Below are 22,898 nucleotides of genomic sequence, written 5' to 3'. Positions count from 1 at the left end.
TAACTATACATTTCCAATTAACTGTCAATGCAAGGGATTGTGTGGTAAATGTATTAAGAGTATTAAGGTCCAAAAGGACCCTATAAGATCAGGACATGAATTCATATTGAGTAGAGTTATCAAAGAAGATTCCATGGAAGATGTAGCATCAAGCTAATCCTGGAAGGATAGGTAGGATTTTGTTAGGTGAAAGTCTGTGTGTTGGGAGGGAAGGAGGAAAGACATTTCAATTAGAAGGTAAGGTATAGACAAAGACACTGAGGAAGGCAAAAACAGTAAAAAGTTACCCAGTTTGATTGAAGCATAGGGAAATGTTGAAAAAAAATGTGGCTAGGAAAACAGAGTTTGATGATATATAATGGAAGGCCTTTGAATGGCAAATAAGGAAGTGATATTTTATTCTTCAGACAACAAAAAGCCTTTGAATATTCTTTAGTTTTGTTTTCATTAGCATTTTAGGAATATTAATCTAATGGAGGTAGTATATAAGAGGGATTGGGCAAAAGAAGAGGAAAGGGAGGCAGGAAAACCAGTTAGGAGGTTATTGAAATAATGTAGGTGAGATATGAAGTCCTGAACTCAGATAGGAGCAGGAAGAATGGAAAGGAAAGAAATGAGCTGAAAGTACAGGGAATCAGGAAGTAATTTGTCATAAGTGGAAAGAGTACTATAGTAATAAAAAAAAATGATTTGATCAAGATCCTGTCCCTAATGAATGATGCAATTTTAAACATCAGTAAATTTACTATATTATAAACTCCTAAAAAGCATGGACCATGGCATTTTCCCTCTAAATTTCTAGCACCTGACCTTGTCCTCTATAAATGATTAATAAATGTTGAATTAAATTGCTGAAAATGATTTCCTCATCTATAAAACTTGGGTATTGGAGTAGATGACATCTAAAATCCTATGACACATTTACTGATCTATTCCTCCTTGCAAATGGCACAATAAGTTAACTTTTGTTGTTTTAATGGAGTGAATAATCTAAATGTCACTTAATTCAGAATACATTATTCTGTTTTCTATAGCAGAGAGTGTCCTTCTTGTTTGGGAACTTTTTAAGCTTAGACAAATATTAAAATAAATTTTTATTCTCAAGAAACACTAGACAAGTTGGGTATTATAGGCAATACTGGTAGAGAGAATCTAGAAGGGCATTAGATGACAAAGGAAGGTTTAGACACAGAAAAGTGGCACAATTAAAATACATTAGAATGTCACCTTTTTAAAATTCACTGTACCATTAAATTTAAAATTCAAAAATCAACGAACATTTAAAACTTTTAAAAAACTATGATAGGGTTAAAAGTGTCCCATTCATGTGATTTGTTCCCCCCCCCATTAATTTCTGATTACTTAGTATTTTTCATCAGTTTCCATTGAAATTTCCATTTCAGTATTTTCATTCAATCATGGCTATCATAATTCAAGTCAGAAATTGGTAAGCAAGAGACTGTTCAGAGGTGAGTAACTAGGATAATGAAAGCCTTTGAGTCCTTTTCATTTGAAGAAGTGCCTGGGGATGTTTAGCTGGAAATGGGGAATACTCAGCATGGGCATAATAATTATCTTCAAGTATAGCAATAGCCAATCTGTAGGAAAATGCTTAGACTTTTTTTTCTGATTGAATTCAAAGAAAGTGGAGCCAGGAATAACAGGTGGAAATTGTGAAGAAGCTAACTTAAACTAAATGTTGGAAGAAATTTCTTAATTAAAGACATCTAAAAGTGAACTGGGTTGCCTCCACCATTCCCTGATCCCCCAATGTCTTTAAGAAGTTGGATGACCACTTCTCCAGGACATCATTTCCTTTATCTGTTATATTAGATGGCTACTGAAATCCTTTCTATCTCTAAAATCCTGTATTTTTCTTAACCATTTGATTAAAAAAGCAAATAATAATAACAAAACAATCATCTCTAAAAAATAACTTGCCCACATTAATATGAAAATAAACCAAAATTAAATTTATCACCTATTTCCCCTGCAATCTTCTAATGCCCACACACTTGGTCTTCAGAATAGGAGGTCTTGGCCCATACTCTTCTTTATTTATTTTCCAGGAGCAACAATTTATGGCATCAAAATCTCCTTAATATATTACCAGCGTGGACTACACATGTTTCCTTTCATCTTGAGCTGTCATTTAACCTTTCCAATTGGCAATAACTCTATGAAATCAGAGCCGTCCTGTGCGTATGCTGGACATAAGCAACAACAAAAAATGACAGTCAGGACGTGGGATACTGTCAAATAGGGGTGAGGGAGGAAGGTAGTAAAAGGGTGTACCATTGGAGAGAAGCCCAAATTATTCACTATAAAAGGGATACATGCTGGTTTATGCAAGCGTGGACTTCATAAAGGACATTTTTAATCATCTTTTAGGGAGGCTAAAGTGAATACTAAGTTTGATTAAATTTGGTTTTATTAAATCACAAGGATATGAACTATTGTCCCAGAAACCTGATATTGCTCTACTGCTGAAACTGGCAAAAACCAAAGACTCATAAACACCAAATGTTATACTGTGTGTACTCTCCTTTGATGAAAAGCCAATGCTCTAACCAGTTCCCTCTTATTTGCCCTCAGTAGGCACTCTAAGGCTCAGAGCTAGTTAGAGATGGATTCAATCTCTCCTAGGACACAGACTCCTTCTATTTCATTTCTTAATCTTGGGGGGAAAAATTGTCCCATTTTCTCTTTTGGACATCATAAAACTTATCCTCTCTCAATGGGAAGATCGGGGGGAAAATAATCAATTCTGCCTTTGCAAGGCAATAATGAAATAAAAATTCTCATAACTGGTAAAAAAGTGTTTCAGGAATATAAACCTCAAAATGCAATAGATTAATGTAATGGAAATGTGTTACTTCTGTTCCTTTTTTTTAAGTTTTTACAAGGCAAATGGGGTTAAGTGGCTTGCCCAAGGCCACACAGCTAGGTAATTATTAAATGTCTGAGGTCAGATTTGAACTCAGGTATTCCTGACTCCAGGGCCAGTGCATCACCTAGTCGCCCCTTCTGTTCCTTCTTCATGAAATACAACAAAGTTATTTTTTAAAATAGCTCAAGATCTAGCTGATAACAAAAAAAAAATACTCTCTTATCCACAAAGAATAAAATCTTTGTGAAACTAAGGGAAATTAAGACAAGAATGATTTTTATTGATAAATAGATAAGAAAACGATATCTACAATGATTACAATAGTGTAAATGGAGAAAACAACAACAAAACCCTGATTGCTATATAATTATAGCATCCAAAAGTGGTCCTTTCTTTTCAGAGGTGTGTTGGGGGAGAGGTCTAGAGAAGGTAGAAACATTGCCTTAGCTGTCAGACACAGCCGATGTGTTTGCTGGTTTGGTTGAACTCCCTACCCCCACCCCAATACTTTTGTTGTTATTCACTCATTTTAATCATGTCTGACTCTTCATGACCCCATTTGAGATTTTCCTGTCAAAGATACTTGGAGTGACTTTCCATTTCCTTCTCCAGTTCATTTACAGATGAGGAAACTGAGGTAAGGGCTCAGTGCCCTCAATATAAATAACATTAATTTTTTTTAAAGAACCAATCTACAGTCATCATTCCAAACAAAAGCATTTATATAGTTCTTTAAGGTCTGCAAAATGCTATTAATAGTGTACTTCATTTGACCCTCACAACCACTGTGTATTATGAAATAGGTTAAATGATTTGCCCAAGGTCACACAACTTATAGGTGTCTGAGGCAGAATTTAAACTTAGGTCTTCCTGACTCAATGTCTAGATATCTTATCAAATGGAAATATGTGAAAACTACTGCGACTACAGTGAAACCTGGTACTAAAGGTATAGGGACTTAACTTGAAGCGTTTTAAACATTTTAAATAGAACCAAATGCATGATTGAAATAAAATGAAAGCAAATTTTTTCCCCCATTTCTTTCAACTCTTCCACTATTCTCTCCTTAACCCACTTTACCTTAATCCAAGTCCATAACTTAGACCAGATTCATCAGAAATAGTAACTATTATTTTTCAAATAGTAATTATTATTTTAAGGAATTTTAAGGAATTGGGTCAAAGGGCAAAAATGGGGGCAAAAATCATCAGGTCTGCTTCCTCCCCTCTAGCACTTTATTGTGACTTACAGTAAAATGAAGGTAATTTGCATGGTTCCAGTGCTAGCTGCCAAGGACATGAAAGGAATTGAAAGGACTTTACTCACAACCATATAATATTAGAAGAGGCCTCCCATGTCAAGATTAGGGAAAAAAAAGTAGAGTTTGCCCTAAGGGGATTTTTATTATAATTTCTCTCTGCCCCTCTCATTTGGAGGGTGGAGCCATAAATTCTTCTATTTAAGACTGAAATGTACTCTAAAACATTTCCATCTGCACTTATTTGGGACTTCTTTGGTTTCTCAATCATGTGTCCCCTCCCATCCCTTCTTTTCTGTGTTATCTTCCCTCATTAATTAGATTGTAAGCTTCTTGAGGGCAAGAATTATCTTTTTTATATTTGTATTCTCAGTTCTTAGCCCAGTGCCTAACATATAATAGGAGTTTAATAAATATTCATTGATTTATTGACTGAGGCTGGAAAGTATTGATTAACCTTAGGCAAGTTGATCAGACAGCATTACAAAATATTTCTTTGAGGACAAAGAAATCCCAGCAACAGAAATAACTCCAATACATGGTAGAGTGAGCATGGTAACGTCAGATAATAGCTGCAGGTCAATAGAGAAACAGCAAAGAATGGCTTCAAAGCATAGCTGTCTAGCCTAAGTCTGTCCTTGTTCCTGGTTGCTAGGAAAAGCAGCCCTAAGAGGTTATTTCAGCTGGGTTCCAACTCTACAAATAGGAGCTGTCTCACAATATTCCCTCTCCTAGCAGCAACATGGGAAACTATTGGGAGATTGTATTCCTTTGCCTAGAGAGCGAGAAGGAAGAGAGATTTTGTTTTTCTATTTACTTTGCTATTCTTAATTAAAAGCTATGCCATTTGATATATGGTTTCCAGTCTGTTGATAGATAATGCAATAGATGGGAGATTGAGTCCCATATTAATACCAACACACCCAGGTTTAGGAATTCTATGAGATCTATGATACATTATTACACATGTTCCAGGGCAGAGATAGTTATTATAGAAAGTATATAGATATTAGAGGTTGTAGCAAATCCACATGTACTCACTAGAAACCACTGAAGAACAATCTGTGAATCACCAAATTACTACAGAGAATTTCATAAGTGATAAGAACTTTTTCATCCCCATTTTTAATCATATAAAAAATTTACTTTCATACTAAAGAATCTAATTTCAAGGGCACTGGTTTTTCTTTGGCAAATACAGATTCCAGCACTTCTATACCTTAAGTAGAGTATTTCATGAATTGTAGTAGCCCAAAGTTCATCATCAAATGACCAATTTTTTAGTGATGTGCCTCTTTAGGCTTAATTTTAGTTGATTCGAGAGAAAAATTCACTTAATTTGCTGCTGAGACCATACGTGAGGCCCTTCCCACCAGAATAAAATTAAGCCTTCAAGAACCCCCTCCTCCCCAATGAGGAGGCACTGAAAGAAGATTTTAATAGGAAAAAGCATCAGATAAGGAATTTACTGAGAACATTTGAATAAGAAACTATTTGCTAAAGATAACTATTCTGTCAATATTTCTTTGGCAAAGTCTAAGTTCAGGCCTTTGTAGCTCATACATATTAAAAAAAATCCTTCCATTTGAAACTCAGTCTGAATACTCAAGTCAAAAAAAAAAAACCTGGAGCTTGACCAAAAGAACAAATCAAAAATGATGTATTGTAGAGAAAAATATTTTATACCCTCAATCCCTACTCCCATCCCTAGGTTTAAAATGGAATAATAGTATTTATATAACACTTTAATGGTTTAAGGGCAGTTAGGTGACAGTAGATAGAGCACTGGCTTTGGAGTCTGGAGGACAGGATTTCAAATCCAGCTTCAGACACTTGTCACTTACTGGATGTATGATCTTGAGCAAGTCACTTAACCCTGATTGCCTCACATCCAAGGCTATCTCCAATAGTCCTGATTCAAATCTGGCAACTGGACCTAGATGACTCTGGAAGAGAAAGTGAGGCTGGTGACTTAGTGCAGCACCTTCTCATTCAAATCTGATTCATGTGCTTGTCATGGAATCACCTCCTTGATGTTTTGGTCTTCATATTTAAAGACAATATAAATGATAAACATTATTAACACTTTATGGTTTTGTAAAAAAAAAACCTGACAACAACCACATTTTATAAATATCTTACTTTGCCTTCACAACCATCCCAGGAAGTACTGTTACATACAATTTACAAATAAATAAACTAAGGTAGACCAAGGTTAAGTGACTTGCCTTGGGTTGCAAGTTATTAAGCATCTGAACTCATGAGCTTCTAGACTCCAGATCCATGGCTCTAAAATGTCTTCTTGCTGATGAAAAACTCTCCAATTGGTTGACTTAGAATATTGATAATGAATATTATAGAGGATGGTGGTAAAATGTCCAGTTTATATTCACATCTTATCAGTATTAGGCAGGAGCATTTTCTCATTGTTCCATTCTTTAGTCAAGAATCATTTCATCTCTTTCTGTCATTTTTTTAGGAGACAGAGACTAAAGTGGGTATTAAATATGAAGCAAAGTTTGAACTGATCAGGAATGTTTATTGAAAACCAAAATATCACTGCAACCTATGCTTCCTACATCCCCCAGCCCACCTCCCCCAAAAAACCTCGACCCATTTAATAAGACAAAGTTTATCAAATATTTTATGAAGAGAAATCCATTCCAGATTTATAAAATCCACATCCACAAGCATAAGTACATTTATTTCACTTTATTGTCATTAATAGAGGAAATTAAGTGGCACAATGGATTGAGTGCTGGACCTGTTGGAGTTGGAAAGACTTTAGTTCAAATCCATCAGACACTTACTAGCTGTGGAACCCTGGGCAAGTCACATCTTCTATCTGACTCAGTAAATTGGGGATAATGACAACACCTCCCCCTATTCCCAGGTTTGTTAGGAAGGTGCCAAATAAATATTCATTTCTTGACTCACCTCCACCCTTGGTTCAACAACTTATATCTAACTTTTGGAGAGCAATCAATATTAGTCCTCTGAAAGATTTTAGAATATTTACTTTAAATGATAACTAGGTTGAAAATTTGGATCTATACTTAAAATATCATCTTTGTAGGAGACAATAGAAGGAAATTTATAATCACAGATTTTGTAGAGCTAAAAAGGACTACCTCAAGGCTATTTAGTTCCTCTCTGTTTTACAGATGGGGAAACTGATACTCAGGCTATTTTCACAAGCTTACAGTTGGTTAGTGGTGGAGGGAAGGCTAGAACCTAGGTCCCCTGAGTCCTATCTAGTGTTCTTTCCATTACCCTATGTTACTTAATCATGCCCTAAGCTACTCCATGATTAATAAAAGGACTAAAATTGAACGTCAGAGAAGTTTCCAAAAATAATCCCCTTTCTTGTTGCTTTTTTTTCCCTTCTACTTTTTATTTTACCAAACTGGATTCTAAACAGGCTAATTCAATTTCTCAAATATTTATTATGCACCAACTATGTCCTAATCACGAAGGACATATTAAAAAAACAAAAACCAGCACTATTATTTTTGGTAATAGTTTGATGGGAGATCTAAGCAAAGTATCCTAAGAAAATATGGAATAGAGTATATAAAAAATAAAAAGTATTAGAGTTAATTCTTTTTTTTTACTGGAATGTGTAACAATGATTTCAAATTAACTGTGCTTTTTAGATGCAGGTGTTTGATTATATTATCTACTCATAGTCTTTCAAGTCTCCAGATTGCCCATCTGGCCTGTGTTAGGCCACACAACAAGAAACAAAACTTTTTTTTAATCTATGTTTAGGGTCTATTATAGTGAATTACAAATACATAACATCACCACTGAGCAATAAATGTTAGAAATTTATCTCTAGTGCTTATGAAAAAATGTTTAATCATATTTCTTTTTGAGAGAAAGGTGACACCAGAAACTTTTCAGATGCAGTATTATCCCCTCAAAAAATAAATATTTCAGTAGGAAGGGGAGTGGATATGGGGAAGAGGAAGAAAGAAAAAATGGGGAGAAATGTTGGAACTAATTTTTGAATGTTATGATTTTTTAGTTTTCTATTCTGATTTGGATAATGTTATGCAATGTAATGTAACATAATCTTCTGAATTTCTGAGAGGCAAACCTTCCTTCTTTCTTCTCACTGATCCCCTAAGGGAACCAAGAACATGTTCAATTATCCCAGGAGGATCCCTAATCTGACATCACAGATGTACTCATGAACTGTGAAACAGCTGTGAAAAGCCTTTTCTGTACTCTGAATATTGGTACATTAAAAACCATCGCTCCAAACAGTCTTTCCCTTCTTTTTATTCTCTTCCCTGCTCCAAGTCAGTCCTGCAAATAAGGTATCCAGCATATGAAAAACACATCCCAGGCTACTGAGTATTCATTTGTCATACTGGTGGGGAGGAGGGGAGAGGGGTTGGGATGGTGCATTCTCTATTCCCCTTCCTTCCTAAACAAAGAAAGGTCCACTTGCCAGAGGTATGACAACTTAGAAACTCAACTTGCTTTGTCTCTTGGCGGATAATCAGCTGGGCAGAGACAACCACATCCTCCATTTTTGAAGAGTCGCAGGTGCTTGGTTTTGGGGATGAGAGTGGAAGAGGTCTCATCTTTGAAAAAACAAGATTAGAGCTGGCCCTATTGGAAGCTATATTAAAAAAAAAAAATACCAAGGGAGTTTTATCTTTGGCACAGACTCTCTGACCTTTACTTTTTGTTTTCCTCTTCTTTATGTCCCTCCCCCTCTTCAGGCAGCCAGTGTCTTCATTCTCTTCTTTCCCCACAATTCTTTCACTCTTAGATCTCAGACTCTGAGAAGTATTTACACTTGAACAGGAATCAGAGCCTTAAATCAATAGGTTAGAAAACTAATTCAAAGAGAACTTCAGAGACTTCCTGGTCTGGACTATTCCTTGAAAATCCACTGCTGTTTTCTTGAGGAACTAAGAACTTAGGTCCCTTAGTAAACTCAAACTTAATGGAAACTAATCAAGTCTATTCTTTATAGCTGGAATTTATTCCTTCTATCTGAGTTAAAGTAAAATGTAAAACTTGAATCTCTTTGTGATCACCTAAGCACACAAAGGGCCTCACTTCAAAGTAACAGTGAAAACAGTAATAATAATAAAAGAACCTCTAGATTTACCTACACTATCCAGGAATGTCCTCAATAAGAGAAGAAAAAAACACATAGAAAGCTACAGAAAACAACGCTGTTTCCTTTAACTCTAAAAATTCAAAATACTATAAACAACAATTTCAGAAAATAATTATTTTACTTGCATCTCACATGGAATTTGTGGACAGCTTTTTATATGAATATGTGAAAATAAAAATCAATTGAATTATAATTGTCTTCATAAACTATCTCTCTATTACTGTTACATGAATTAACTGAGGTCAAAGGCTGCACAAAAATATAGCCACACAAATGATCAGATATAGCAGCAAAAAACCAGCCAAGTCTAGTCCTGTATAAATAAAAGCTTTAAAGCACTGTTAATCTAATAAACTCTTCACACATTTTCATATAGACTCTTGGTCTTCAGTTTGTACAGCATATGCACTTTCTATTCATTTGAAATTATCTTTAGGGCTGGCTGTTTTATAAGGAGCAGTATGATGGTATAGACCACTGAATTTGGATTTGGGAAAACCTGGGTTCAAATTTTGACAAATTTTGTTTACTAGGAGTGGGACAAAAACCTCTCTGAGCCTCAGTTTTCTCATCTATAAAATGGGAATAATTATGCTTGTAATAGCTACTTACAGGGTTGTAGTATGGCTCTGTAAGAAAACAAAAGTGCTTTTCAGCAAGTAAGGTGTGTAAAGCAATTAATAAACTTTAAAAAAACTATATAAACATCAGCTTTTACAGAAAAAAAGAAAATCAAGGCTAGAAATGGTAGGCAGTTCTCTTGATGTACTCCTAATACTATGCTGTCATAATTAATTTAGTCAACTCTTTCTGATCATCTGTTCATCCTTCCTTATTTTGTCTTCTCCTGACAAATGTCATCTATATACCCAATTATTTATTGGTGTCAACAAATATCTCACTCTGGTGACTTTTTGTTGACGTTTCAAAAGCTATAGATTTTTTTAGCAGCATTATGCCCTTTTGCTAAATGACCTCCTTAGCACTAATTGTCCTAAGGATGAAGTCTACCGTGCTACTAAAGGCACAGGAAAGGGCAGTTCTAGTCCTGCCATGGACTACTATGGATAATGTAAACTATCAATTCCCCCGGAAAACCATCCACAAAACAGGGTTATTACTTTCCTAAAATAGTACCTTCCTGTCAACTGGTAGCAATGCAGATACTCAAGTCAGATTCAGTAGATCCCTCCTGTTAACTTTTCAAGAGATAGAGAAAGAGAGGAAGGAACATCTCTGGTTCAAGATTCCAGTTTTCTCATGGAGGCAATGATAAAAACTGTTATGCTTCTCTACTATAAAAACTTCTGAGAAGTTTTTAGCAGGTTGTATCCTATACTAGGACCAGCAACCTATAGCGGAAACCTCCTGGCTTTACCAGGTGCATGCATTTGAGCAAATGACTCCATTTAGAGAAAGTAATAACACTTATTTACTTTCCAAAGTAGTGGGGAAAGTGTTTTATAAATGCTGAACTACTACACACTGGTGAGCTATTTCACAAATTTCTCAATCCAAGGTCCCTTCCATTTTGGATTTAAGAAGTCAACATACAAAGTAGAAAGTATATCATCTGTATAATACCCATCTAATATGCATAAATGATAGATAATTTACTATATATGTATATATTATGCACAGAAATATAGTGTAACATATTGGAACCCAAACTGGACTTGAATGAGGAAGACCTAGACTCAAGTTCCCATCCTGCCATTTATTAGCTGTGTGACTTAGGGATGAGTCACTTCATTTCTTAGACCTTCATTTTTCTCATAGGTAAAAATGCTCTATTGTTGTAAAAAGCAAAGTAAGTAAAGTAAGTGAGTCAAAGGCTTTCTAGTAAGTACCTTTCCCAAAATGTGTGATGGGAAAGGAAGTAAGACCACATAACTTAAGTCACCATGATATAACAAATGGATTCACACTGGTACTCAACTTAGTTAAAAATCTCAGAAGAGGGGTGGCTAGGTGGCAACGGATAGAGCACCGGCCCTGGAAGTCAGGAGTACCTGACTTCAAATCTGGCCTTAGACACTTAATAGTTACCTTGCTGTGTGGCCTTGGGCAAACCACTTCAGCCCCATTTGCCTTGCAAAAATCTCAAAAAAAAAATCTCAGAAGAGATCTACATTTAAAGTTGATCTTCTGCAAAGAAGTTATGGGAAGACTAAAAATGTTGTCAGATGAAATCTTGGAGTATCCACCTAGAAGAGATCCTTAAATCCTATCGCAACCACCAATTCACGTGTGCTGAATAAATGTGGCTGCATATATGGTTGCAATGGTATCTGCTCCTTCCCAAATGATGGGACATGTTTGTGTTTCCAGTAAAACAGCTAAATTAATTGAGAATGGCAAGATTCATCAGACCTTTGATTGGAGTTGAGAAGTGTTATAAGACAAGTGCTGCTAGTCTCATCACTTCATCACCGAAGTCACCTTCATACATCTTAGGGATCACATAAAGTCTCTTTCCCACTAACATCCAAAGGGAAAACCACAAAAAGGAGAATTAGTCGCATGGGTACTTCAGATTCATGCCTTCACGTTAAATAATATTGGAGCAAACCTCGCTTCTGTTCCTCAACTCCACTTACCTTCCACCAGCAACCCTTCCTCTTTGATCTCAGTGCAGTGAGCCCCTCCGATCCTTACTGAAATCCATGGGGTGGGGGGGGGGGGGTAGCCAGGTAGGGCAGTGGATGGAGCACCAACCCTGGAGCCAGGAGGATGAATTCAAAACTGACCTCAGACACTTAATACTTACTTAGTTCTGAAACCTTGGCCAAATCGCTAGCCCCATTGCTTTAGAGAAAAAAAATTTGAAAGGAAGAAAGCAAAAGGAAATCCGCAAGGGAAGGGGGTCAGGACTCTTTCCTCTGAAAGGGAAGGGGGTCAGGACTCTTTCCTCTGAAAGGGAAGGGGGTCAGGACTCTTTCCTCTGAAAGGGAAGGGGGTCAGGAGTCTTTCCTCTGAAAGGGAAGGGGGTCAGGACTCTTTCCTCTGAAAGGGAAGGGGGTCAGGAGTCTTTCCTCTGAAAGGGAAGGGGGTCAGGAGTCTTTCCTCTGAAAGGGAAGGGGGCCAGGAGTCTTTCCTCTGAAAGGGAAGGGGGCCGGGACTCTTTCCTCTTCATAATCATAATAGTTAGTATTGAGCTTTTCAGGGAAAGCTTGCCAAGCACTTTTACCGACATGACCTCATTTGGTTCCAAGATAGATGGATGCTAGGATTAGCCCTGTTTTACAGAGAGATGAATGGCTTTGCCCAAGGCCACCCAACGAGTGGGTGTCGGAGGCGCCTTGGAACCCAGATGCTCCGGCCTCCAAGCGACGCGCACTTCAGCTCGGGGCGCTCCGGTGCACTTGTTCTCTCGGGGCGCGCCCCGGAGGGTGCGGGGAGCAAGGCGGCCAGCCCGGGGCCGGGGCCGGGGCCGGGGCCGGGGCCGGGGCCGGGGCCGGGGCCCCCTTACCTCGCTGACGATGGTGCTGTGGGCCTGGCTGTACTTCCAGTCGCCCTGGCAGGGGACCAAGGGCGCCGAGCGGTTGGGGAAGGAGGCGAGCGGGTCGCTGCAGCTCAGCGCCGCGGCCGCGCCGCTCCAGTTGGCGGCTTCGAGCTGGTAGCGCTCGCAGCGGCCGTCGGAGCGGGCTCCCGCCTCCCGGGCGCTCCGGGCCGGCGCCGTGCGGTTCCACTCCTCCTCGGGGCTCCAGCCGCAGCGCTCCGCCAGCGCCGCGGCGCGGGGCCCCCGGCACCAGTGGCGGTCCGGGCTGATGCCCAGGAAGACCACGCTGACGAAGAGGAAGGCGAACGTGATGCCCGTCAGGCACATCAGCAGGAAGACCCGCCGCTGGAAGCGCCCGAACTCGCCCGCCTTCTGCAGCACCTCGTCGAAGGAGGGCATCGTGCAAGAGGCCAGCTCCTCTTCCTCCTCCTCCTCCTCCTCCTCCTCTTCTTCCTCCGCCGCCGCCGCCGCCGCTTCTTCTTTCCCTCCCTCCTCCTGCCCAGGCCCCGCGTGGCCGCTTCTCGCCCAGCCCGGGGCCGACTCCCCGCGCTCCGGGCAGCCCTGCTGCCCACTTGCCTACAAGTGAGCCCCGCGCGCCCGTCTCTTTTCTCCCACCCCTCTCAGCGCCCCCCCCCCCCCGCGTCCCTACCTCACAGCTCTGGCATCCTGCCAGCAGCCAAAGGCTCCTTCTCCCGTTCGCACCCCAGAAGCCACAGCCTTCCCTTCGGGGTGGGCGCAGAGACCCGCCGAGGCAGCGTCGGGCGGCCGGCTTAAAGGCGCAGCTGTTGCCCTGAACGCAGAATGCTCCGGGAGCGGGAGGCGGGGACACCCGGAGCGGCCACTCCGGCCCGTGGCTTCCCGGGCAGTGGCCTGGGCCGGCCCTTTGGCGACGGGCTCCCGGGGCAGCACCCATCCGGGCCCCCGCTCTCGCTCAGAATCACTAAGGAAAACCGACTCTTTGGGCAGCCGCCACGGCCGGAGTCCAGTGCCCAAAGTGCTGACAGTTCACCTATGCCCACCTGGTTCTTCTGGATTGTTCATTTCCAGACATGGTCACAGATAGATGGTAGATAGGTACGTGTGTTTATTTATATAGATGAGACAAGTCATTATATATACATGTGTGTTTATATAGGCGTATGTAGTGCAGGGAGGTTGGGTGAGGGGGCTGCAGGTGAGGCAGAGCTGAGCCTCAACCCTGACTGAGAAGGCTTGAGCACCTCCCTGATATGTCTGTGGATATGGAACCACAAACCTATGTTCTCTGGATATTAAAGCTTAAAACTGCACTAAGACTTTTGAAACACCTTGCACACATCCTTCTATACCTACATTTATAGGCATATCTATATAAGTATGTGTCTGTGTCTGTGTGTGTGTGTGTGTGTGTGTGTGTGTGTGTGTGTTTACAAGCCTAGTAAAGTACTATGGAATACAGTATGACCAAAGGAGTTTAAATGCTTGGCAACAGATGGATGGATGGATGGATGGATGGATGGATGGATGGATGGATGGATGGATGGATGATAGATACAGAAACTGAAATACAAAGACAGAAGGATAGATGATAGATAGATAGATAGATAGATAGATAGATAGATAGATAGATGATAGATAGATATAGAGAGAGATGATAGATAGATGATAGATACATAGATAGAGGAATAGATAGATAGATAGATAGATAGATAGATAGATAGATAGATAGATGATAGATATAGATAGATGATAGATAGATAGATAGATAGATAGATGATAGATATAGATAGATGATAGATAGATAGATAGATAGATAGATAGATAGATGATAGATTAGATAGATAGATAGATAGATAGATAGATAGATAGATAGATGATAGATAGATAGATGATAGATAACCTGTACTAAACTTGGAAAAGAAGTTTAAACAAAGAAGGTTTTCCTGACCTCATGGAACTGACAATCTAATAAGTTATAAAAGATCAACAAATAAACATTATAAGTTACTGGGAAAGTGCAAAACAAATAGCTTTGTGAGGACAAAAGGGAAGGAATGCCATTGCCAAATTGATGTAAGGGAAGATTTCATGGAGGAGATGGCTTTTCATTTTGTTTCAAAGGATGGGAAGGAATCTAACAAGCAAACAGGAAGATGAAAGTCATTCTACTCTTTAGAGGCAATTTGCCTAGATATGGAATAGGGATTAGCTTTGTTTTGGCAAGAGTTCAAAGTGTTTGAGAGGAATTATGCTAGAGATTGGGGAGATGAGGTAGTCTCAGGTTGTGAAAAACCTTGAATCTCTAGTAGATTTTATCAAGGTGGTCTTCCTAAAGCACAGATCTATTGTCACTGTCTTATTCAACAAACTCCAGTGCCCTCTATTGCCTTCAGAATCAAATATACAATCTACTTTGGATTGTAAAGCCCTTCATAACCTGTTGTTTAGTCACTTCAGCTATGTTCAATTCTTTGTGACTCCTTTTAGGGTTTTCTTTGGCAAAGATATTGGAATGGTTTGCCATTTTCTTCTTCAGCTCATTTAAAAAATGAGGAAACTGAGGCAAAAAGGATTAGGTGATGTGTCCAGAATCACACAGCTAGTATCTGAGGGCTGTTTTGAAGTCAGGAAGATGAATCTTCTTAATTAAAGTCTTGGCATTCTGTTCTCTGCACCACCTAATTGCCCTTTTATAAACTGGCCCAGTTCTATCTTTCTAGTCTTCTCCCTCCCCTTCACACAAGGATCCAGGAACTTTAGCCTCACTGCTGTTCCTCACACAAAACAGTCCAGCTCCTGAATGCATTTTTCATGGGCTGTCCCCCATGCCAGGACTTCTCTTCTACTTCACCCCCACTTTCTGGTTTCCCTGATTTTCTTCAATTTTCCATAATCTTAATGCTATCCCTCTTAGATGATCTCCAATTTATTCTTTATGGAGTTTGTTTATACATAATTATTTGTGCTTTATTAGATTGTGAGCTCCTTAGGAGAGAAGCAATTTTTGCCTATGTGGTTGGTAATTCATAAATACTTGTTGACTTGCCTCAATTTGACTTTATAGGAGCTGACAGAAGGCATACTTCTACAATGTGGATATACACCTATTAACTTGGTCTATAACCCTAATTGTGAACCCTTCAGCTAACAGTTTGACTTTCTGTTGACATATTTAACACTCAGATCAAGAGATATCTTCCCCTAGAAATCTTCTCTGATTCCACCTCAACTGAAAATATTTTCTTTCCCTTAAATTTTCTTAAAGCACATTATCTATATCTTCTCTATTTTGTATTATGCATATATGTAGAATGTAAACTACTGGAGTACAGAAACTATTACTTTTAAATTTCTCAATTATTAAGCACCTACTGAGACCCAGAACTCTATGCTAAGTTCTGGGAATAGAGACAGGGACTAGACCTAATTTCATTAGTACAGGAAATTGCTGGGTTGGTTCTAATGAAGATTGGCACCTTCTTTGTAACTTAAAGGCTTATAGAGTTGCCCAGAGTACCAAAAAGTTAATCAGTTCAGGGTTATATGTGTCAATGGCAGAATTTGAACTCAGGTCTTCTTGCCTTCAAAGTTGACTCAATATTCCTGCTTAAAGAAGGGGAGAATTTCAACTGAACCTAAAAGAGAGATAGGGAAAGATGGGAGGACATTCCAGGCATGAGAGACAGTCTGAGGAAAGACAGAGCTGAGAGATAGAATGTTGAGTACTGGGAGAAATAAACAGAACAATTTGGCAGGAATATCCAGTGACTGAGTGGACAGTACATTCTTGGTGACTTCCACAGGCTTTGCATATGGCAGATGCTCAATAAAGGTTGATTGATTATTGAATGGAAGTCTGAGCTATCCATACTCAAATTGAGTATTCCAAAACCGACCATAACATTTTCATTTTATCTTCTGTTTAGAAATGGATTTCCATAGAAATGAAATTACATCAGGGTGATAAAGTGTAAGAGCCAGGGTGCCAGGATTTAGAGGGACTTGGCAGCAATTTCAGTATAGTATAAACAATGGGCACACTTTCTCTACTGGTCACAACTCAGGTGAGCTCTTTCCCACCCAAGCAGAACACCCCTTCCTCCCAAGCCCCATTGTTTTAGCTGGCTTTCTCCGAAGTGTTTGAGGACACCTTTTGCCTTTTGTTCCAGGAACATTTTGTGCTAATTTCCCTGGGTGCAAAAAAAATGCTAGTTATCACACTGATCTCAGGTTAATGTTACATTTTTTATTAGCAAATTGCCAGAATGAATAATTACAATGTATATTTAACAGTCTAAAGAACACAAGGAAAAGTTCTATTTAAGCATGAAAAAATTTAACTAAAAGCCTGTCATAAAAATGCTGGGGGTGGCGGGGGGGAGCAGCCAGGTGGCTCAGTGAATAGAGTGCCAGCCCTGGAAGAATCAGGAGTAACTGAGTTCCAATCCCACCTCAGACACTTAACCAATCAAATTACCTAGCTGTGGAATTGGGCAAGTCACTAAACCCAATTACCTTGCAAAAAATCTCCCCAAAATAAATAAATAAAAATGCTGGAAGGGGACATAGACAAGTGATTGATACTACAAAATTTTTGCTAGACTAAAAACATTTTTAAGATTTTTTTCCCCTTTTTAAAGCATTCTGGGCCAGAATGCTTTAAATACTCTTATCAGATTTTTATTTATTAGTCATTAAGGAAAAAATATTTTTATTTAGCTTATGCCTGTAGTACAGAAAGAATTTGTTAGTATGATTTTTGAGTCATTCATTCACAATTTCTCTTAGTTAATAAATATAGTTTCTTGATCATGATGTTCAATTAAAGTATTATATCCTAGGATCTGAGTCCCAGTCATGCTACTGAATTTTACTAGCTATGTGACCATGGGAAAATCAACCTCTCCAAGGCTGTTTCCTCCTTTGTAAAATGTAGACAATTGTATTGGGATTACTTATCCTACAGGGTGTTGGGAGGATCCAGTTTGGCAGGTTTTGGAAATGCAAAATGATATCGAATTCTTGGAGGTCCTATTAAAATACTATCCTCAGGTCTATCTCCTAAGTCTTAGGACTGTCTCAAAGGAGAAACCACTGCTTTGCGGATTCAGTAAGTAGATCCCTTTGGGACAGGAGTCCAAGAAGATGGTGCAGAATTTGACTATGTAGTGAAACTCTAACCTTCTTGATCTTTCTGATAGTTAATGTTTCAAATGGGAAGCCAAGACAATTTTAGGAAAATTTACAGAGAGGCATTAAAACATCAAATTGTAATTTTTTTTTTTACTTAAGAGGATTGTTATAGAATTAAAATTATAAAATAAAGGAGGCTACACAGTTAAAACGGGGTTAAAGAAAGGAGAGTTAATATAATGAAGCTTTTGTAAAGATTTGTCTTTATGGTTAGGACCATGGCATAGAGCAATGATCAATAAGCTCTTCTTGGCAGAAGCTCTGGGTTGGACCCGTGGCCTTAGGAAAATCACTTTTCTTTTCTGAAAGTTCAGTTTCCCCATTGAAAAAAATGAAAATGAAAATGCTTTTGCTATCTCTTATACTCATATGAGTAAGTAAGTAATGAGGGAGTTGAAAAATACCATTCTTGAGAGCAGCTAGGTGGTGCAGTAGATAAAGCACCTAACCTAGAGTCAGGAGGATCTGAGTTCAAATTCAGCATGAGGCCCTTGATACTTACTAGCTGTGTGACCCTGAGCAATTCACTTAACCCCATTGCCTCACAAAAACCAAAAAAAAGAAAAAAAGGAATAAACTATCCATATCATATATAACCAGGAACTGTGATTTGGAGTCAGTTATAATCTCTCCTACTTAATATAAGTAATACATTTAATATTAATTAATATTAATTAATTAATAATATAATATTAATATAATATAAGTAATACATTTTCTTGATCATGATGTTCAATTAAAGTTTTATCTCCTAGGATCTAAGACCCAGTCATGCTACTGAATTTTACTAGCTATGTGACCATGGGAAATTCAACTGGTCAAGGTCACACAGCTAAGTAAGTATCAAGTTTCTGACATCAGATTTGAACTCAGATACTCCTGACTCCAGAGCCTGTAATCTATTCACTATACCACCAAGTTGCCCTAGGAACTATGATTTCTTTTTTTGTTTTTGTTTTTTTTACAAGGAAAATGGGGTTAAGTGGCTTGCCCAAGGCCATACAGGAACTATGATTTCTTAAAACCCTAAAATATGACTCAAAATCTCATCACTCATAGGAGTTTCACAAAGATTTGTATGCATACATCAGACACTCTTTCAACCATCTCATCATCTGAATATTTTATATATTCTTTCTGCAGATATGGATGAACTGGTTTCTGTCATTTTTCAGGTTCTGTATGCTATGACAAACCATTTTCCATATTATCTTTACTCTGTCCTTTTGCTTGCAGGATGCATTCAACATCTTAATGAGGTGCATTCTGACTATAGGATTCATTACAAAATTACTCATTGTACACTAGTAACTATACATTGTAAATTAGGATTCAATGCACCCAACAGAGTGAAAGCAGGTAGATTAATTTGTAAAGCTATTGTGATTTATAGTACAAATATCAAGCAATGCTGATTTGGAGCTAGGGCAGGATGGGAAAGTTGGCCCAGATCTATGATTTCATCAGGGCCAGAAATTCCTTCCACAGATACCCACTGACCATATGCTTTCACTTCAACCTCTGTCTCTGTCTCTCCCTTTCACTCCCCCGTCCTTTCTAGTCTCATAGGCACAGGTTAACATCAATGTTATTGCCTATATAATTTATCATCAGGACAACTTATCTGCTGTAAAAAAGTTCATAGCCAGAAGCATCCTAACCATCAATTCCAACTGTTTAGTTCTCCACAATAATAGAAATAGAAATAATAGAATCATAGTTCTTGGGATGGCAAAATCTTCCAAATTTTTCTACAGGTTATCTCAAAATGTTTCTTCATAGTCTTTTTCCTTGACATTTAATTCACTCACTCTCTTAGTACTTTTCCTCTACTTCACTTAATCTCTTTCCAGATATGACAATGAACTCCATCCAGAATGTATTAAACTAGAATTCCCCAATGTTACCCTTCTCTCTTACAAATACAATAGCAATCTCTGTGGGAGAGGCTAGGGTTACACTTGCATTCTTTAATTGTTTTCAAGAGCATTGGGAAATTAAGCGATTTGTCCTTGGTTACAAAGCTAACATGTGTCAGAGGCAAGCCTCAACCCAGACTCTAAGGCTAGTTCTTGGTCACTTATGCCCTGCTTCCTCCCAGATGACCCTAATAATAGGGTGATTTTAATAGTTTTACTTCAAAATCTTCACCTGCATACTCTCCAAGCTCATATTTCTACATATGGAGTCTTCTAGTGTGTATGTCACTAGTAACCTTTCTCTCTTACCACCTTATTACTCTATCTTTGTTTTCCTCTTACATTTCTAAATCAGAGATCAACATACGTTATACTTCTCTCTCCATTGATTTCATTCACCTTTGGATTAGTTTAACTATTTATCCTTGGCACATAAAATATAGAAAGTTACTATCAACCTTTGAAGTAGTAAAAGGGGAGTTTTTCAAGTCTTGCTGTTGATATTTACCTCTAAGTTATCTGGTACATGTAATATTGCTAAAGAGGAGGGGAGGGGATAAATCCAGTATTGTCTAGTAAAATATTCCCTTTCGGTGAATGAAAGTAGCACATTTTTTGGTTGTAAAATATTATGCCTTTTAGTTGAATGAAAATTTATGTATACTATATCTCTATCTCTATCTCTATTTCTATCTCTATCTCTATCTCTGTCTCTATCTCTATTTCTGTCTCTGTCTCTGTCTCTGTCTCTGTCTCTGTCTCTATCTCTATCTCTATATCTATCTCTATCTCTATCTCTATATCTATATCTATATCTATACACACACACATGCTTATATCTCACATTAAGCACCACTGCTAGACCTAAGGGATTGAGACACTGGACCTTCTTCCTTTGTCCAAGAGGCCTGTCTTTACTCTAGGACTGTGCAGTGGGGTTAGAGTAGGTTCAAGCCCTGGTGGAACATTATCACTCAGAAAAGAAATCAGATTCCTTTTTCTCACATTCTTTTGTCCAATATTCACCATGTGGAAAACTTACTTATAGTTCTGGCTTTATTTCATATCTAGGTTCTCACCATAAAGGAGTAAAAAGTACTTATTATACAACATTAAATAGGTATGGGACAGGTATTAATTTTCTCCACATGAAAGAAATAATAAACATAAAAACTATAACAAGTAAAATAATTGGACCCTTATTTTATCCCAGTCAGTATTAATCTGTTCACAATTTCATAGGGAAAGCAATTGTTAGTAATTATTAACATTATACTTGTTTATCAACATATATTTAATCAGCTATTACATGTACATTCAGGGTAATTAAATAGGATACATACTTACTTATAAAAGACCCCAATTGGCAAATTACAAATTCATAAGTTCACTTGCTTATGAAGTTCACTTGCTTAATCATAGGAAGCTGACTACAGAACCTCCACCCTTTCTTCCTACTGAGTAGGAGATCAAGCCAAGTGCGATGGAGATGACTCAGTGATGTAGAAAGTCCCCCAGCTATTTCATTGCCCCTCCTCCCTTCATCATCCCCCTATTGCCTAACATGGGGAGATGGCTATGAGCATTTGGCCAATGAGTAACCCTGTTTGCTGGTCTGTGGCCTGCCTTTCTACCATATCTTCTTGACATCTCAGCAGGACCTCCTGAGAGCTCAAGATGGCTTTATCAAGGTCTACATTTCAATTGGTTGTTAACCAATAGAATTCTGTATTTTGTGTAGTCCCTTCTGGAGGGTCAAGGACAAAGTCTATCCACCAATGAGATTCTGTAGTTTTAGTTTGCTTTATCATTGTTGCTTAGGTATCGAATATCATAAAAACCAAGGTCCTGGAGGAAGGGAGCATCTTAGATTGTGAGGAAGATCTGGACTCATAATTCATTAAAGGGGGAACCAAGGCCTTTTAATAAATGGTCATTGGCTCCATGGTTTTTCTTACAGATTGGACATTTTGGGACCCATAAAAGTTTTTATTACCAAACTTAAACAAGAAACATAAATAAGAGTTATTGTGCTTTCCCTGGAGGTAAATATCAGAACATGAAATAGTTCATAAAATTGCTAAATAGCTATTTTACCTTTTATCTTAATATTGTACTGTCTAAACAATTCTTTCTCAGTTCATATCTTCTGCAAAATCAGGCAAGGGATATCCTTTCTTTGTTGATATTTCATTCTTCCATAGGTAGACTCTCCCTGTTTTTTGGCAGCTTTGACCATCTCCAACTTTTTGAATCATCAAGGGTATCTTCAGGATGGGAATGTTTCCACCTCAGATTGACTATTCAGTTATGGATTTCTGTAAAGAAAATATGAAATGTGAAAGATAACCAGAGACTCCAAGCCCCAGTCTGAGATCACTGAGCTGAGTGCCTGTTCTAGTTCCAAATGGTTTACAATTTGCTATTTCTTTCATAACAGGAGGAAGGACACCAATCCTTTTCTTCCTATTGCTCTAGAAATATGTTTTGTTTTGTTTTGTTTTTGTGACTTGCCCAAGGTTACACAGGTAATTATTAAGTGTCTGAGCAGCTTTGAACTCAGGTCCCCCTGACTCCACTGTACCACCTAACTGCCCCTAGAAATAGGTTTAAATAGTTCTCAAATGATCTGTGGTCATGAAGAAAATAAAAGAGATCCACAGACTCAGTATTTCTTTCCATTCTCTGGTCAATATTGAGACTATCTCACCAATCTCAAAGTAATCAAATGTTAAGGAAATACATGTTCATTAGTGAGGAGGTCAACTTTGCCCATGTCTTATTTTTACACATTATTTAAGTCAAGTTTTTTTTCTTGAGAAATCAGAGGGTTATAGATTTAAAAATAGAAAGGAGTTCAGAGACCATCTAGATAGACCATTAAAAAGAGTTAAATTCTTTTAAAAAATGAAAATCTCTTGAGATATTTCCCACAAATGAAATTTGTATTTTTAAAAACTATATCTCATCATTAATAAATCAAATTGTATGACAGTAGAGATACTCTATGTGAG

General features: G+C 38.2%; 1 long non-coding RNA gene and 1 pseudogene across 1 annotated transcript in view; both read right to left on the bottom strand.

Moving 5' to 3' along the window:
• Positions 1 to 12,763: 12,763 nt before the first annotated feature.
• On the bottom strand, positions 12,764 to 13,255 carry LOC141489426 (solute carrier family 22 member 3 pseudogene; annotated as a pseudogene).
• Positions 13,256 to 21,961: 8,706 nt separating this feature from the next.
• The window catches only part of LOC141489977 (uncharacterized), a 33,955-nt gene continuing 33,018 nt past the window's right edge, over positions 21,962 to 22,898 (bottom strand). The window contains exon 3 of the long non-coding RNA XR_012469038.1: positions 21,962 to 22,202. This is a non-coding gene — a long non-coding RNA (uncharacterized LOC141489977). The remainder of the gene's footprint in view (positions 22,203 to 22,898) is intronic.

Source organism: Macrotis lagotis, chromosome 5, assembly GCF_037893015.1.
Source record: "Macrotis lagotis isolate mMagLag1 chromosome 5, bilby.v1.9.chrom.fasta, whole genome shotgun sequence".
In the NCBI taxonomy this organism is placed as follows: Eukaryota; Metazoa; Chordata; class Mammalia; order Peramelemorphia; family Peramelidae; genus Macrotis; species Macrotis lagotis.
The sequence above is the reverse complement of the archived record's forward strand: the minus strand, read 5'-3'. Positions and strand labels throughout refer to the sequence as shown.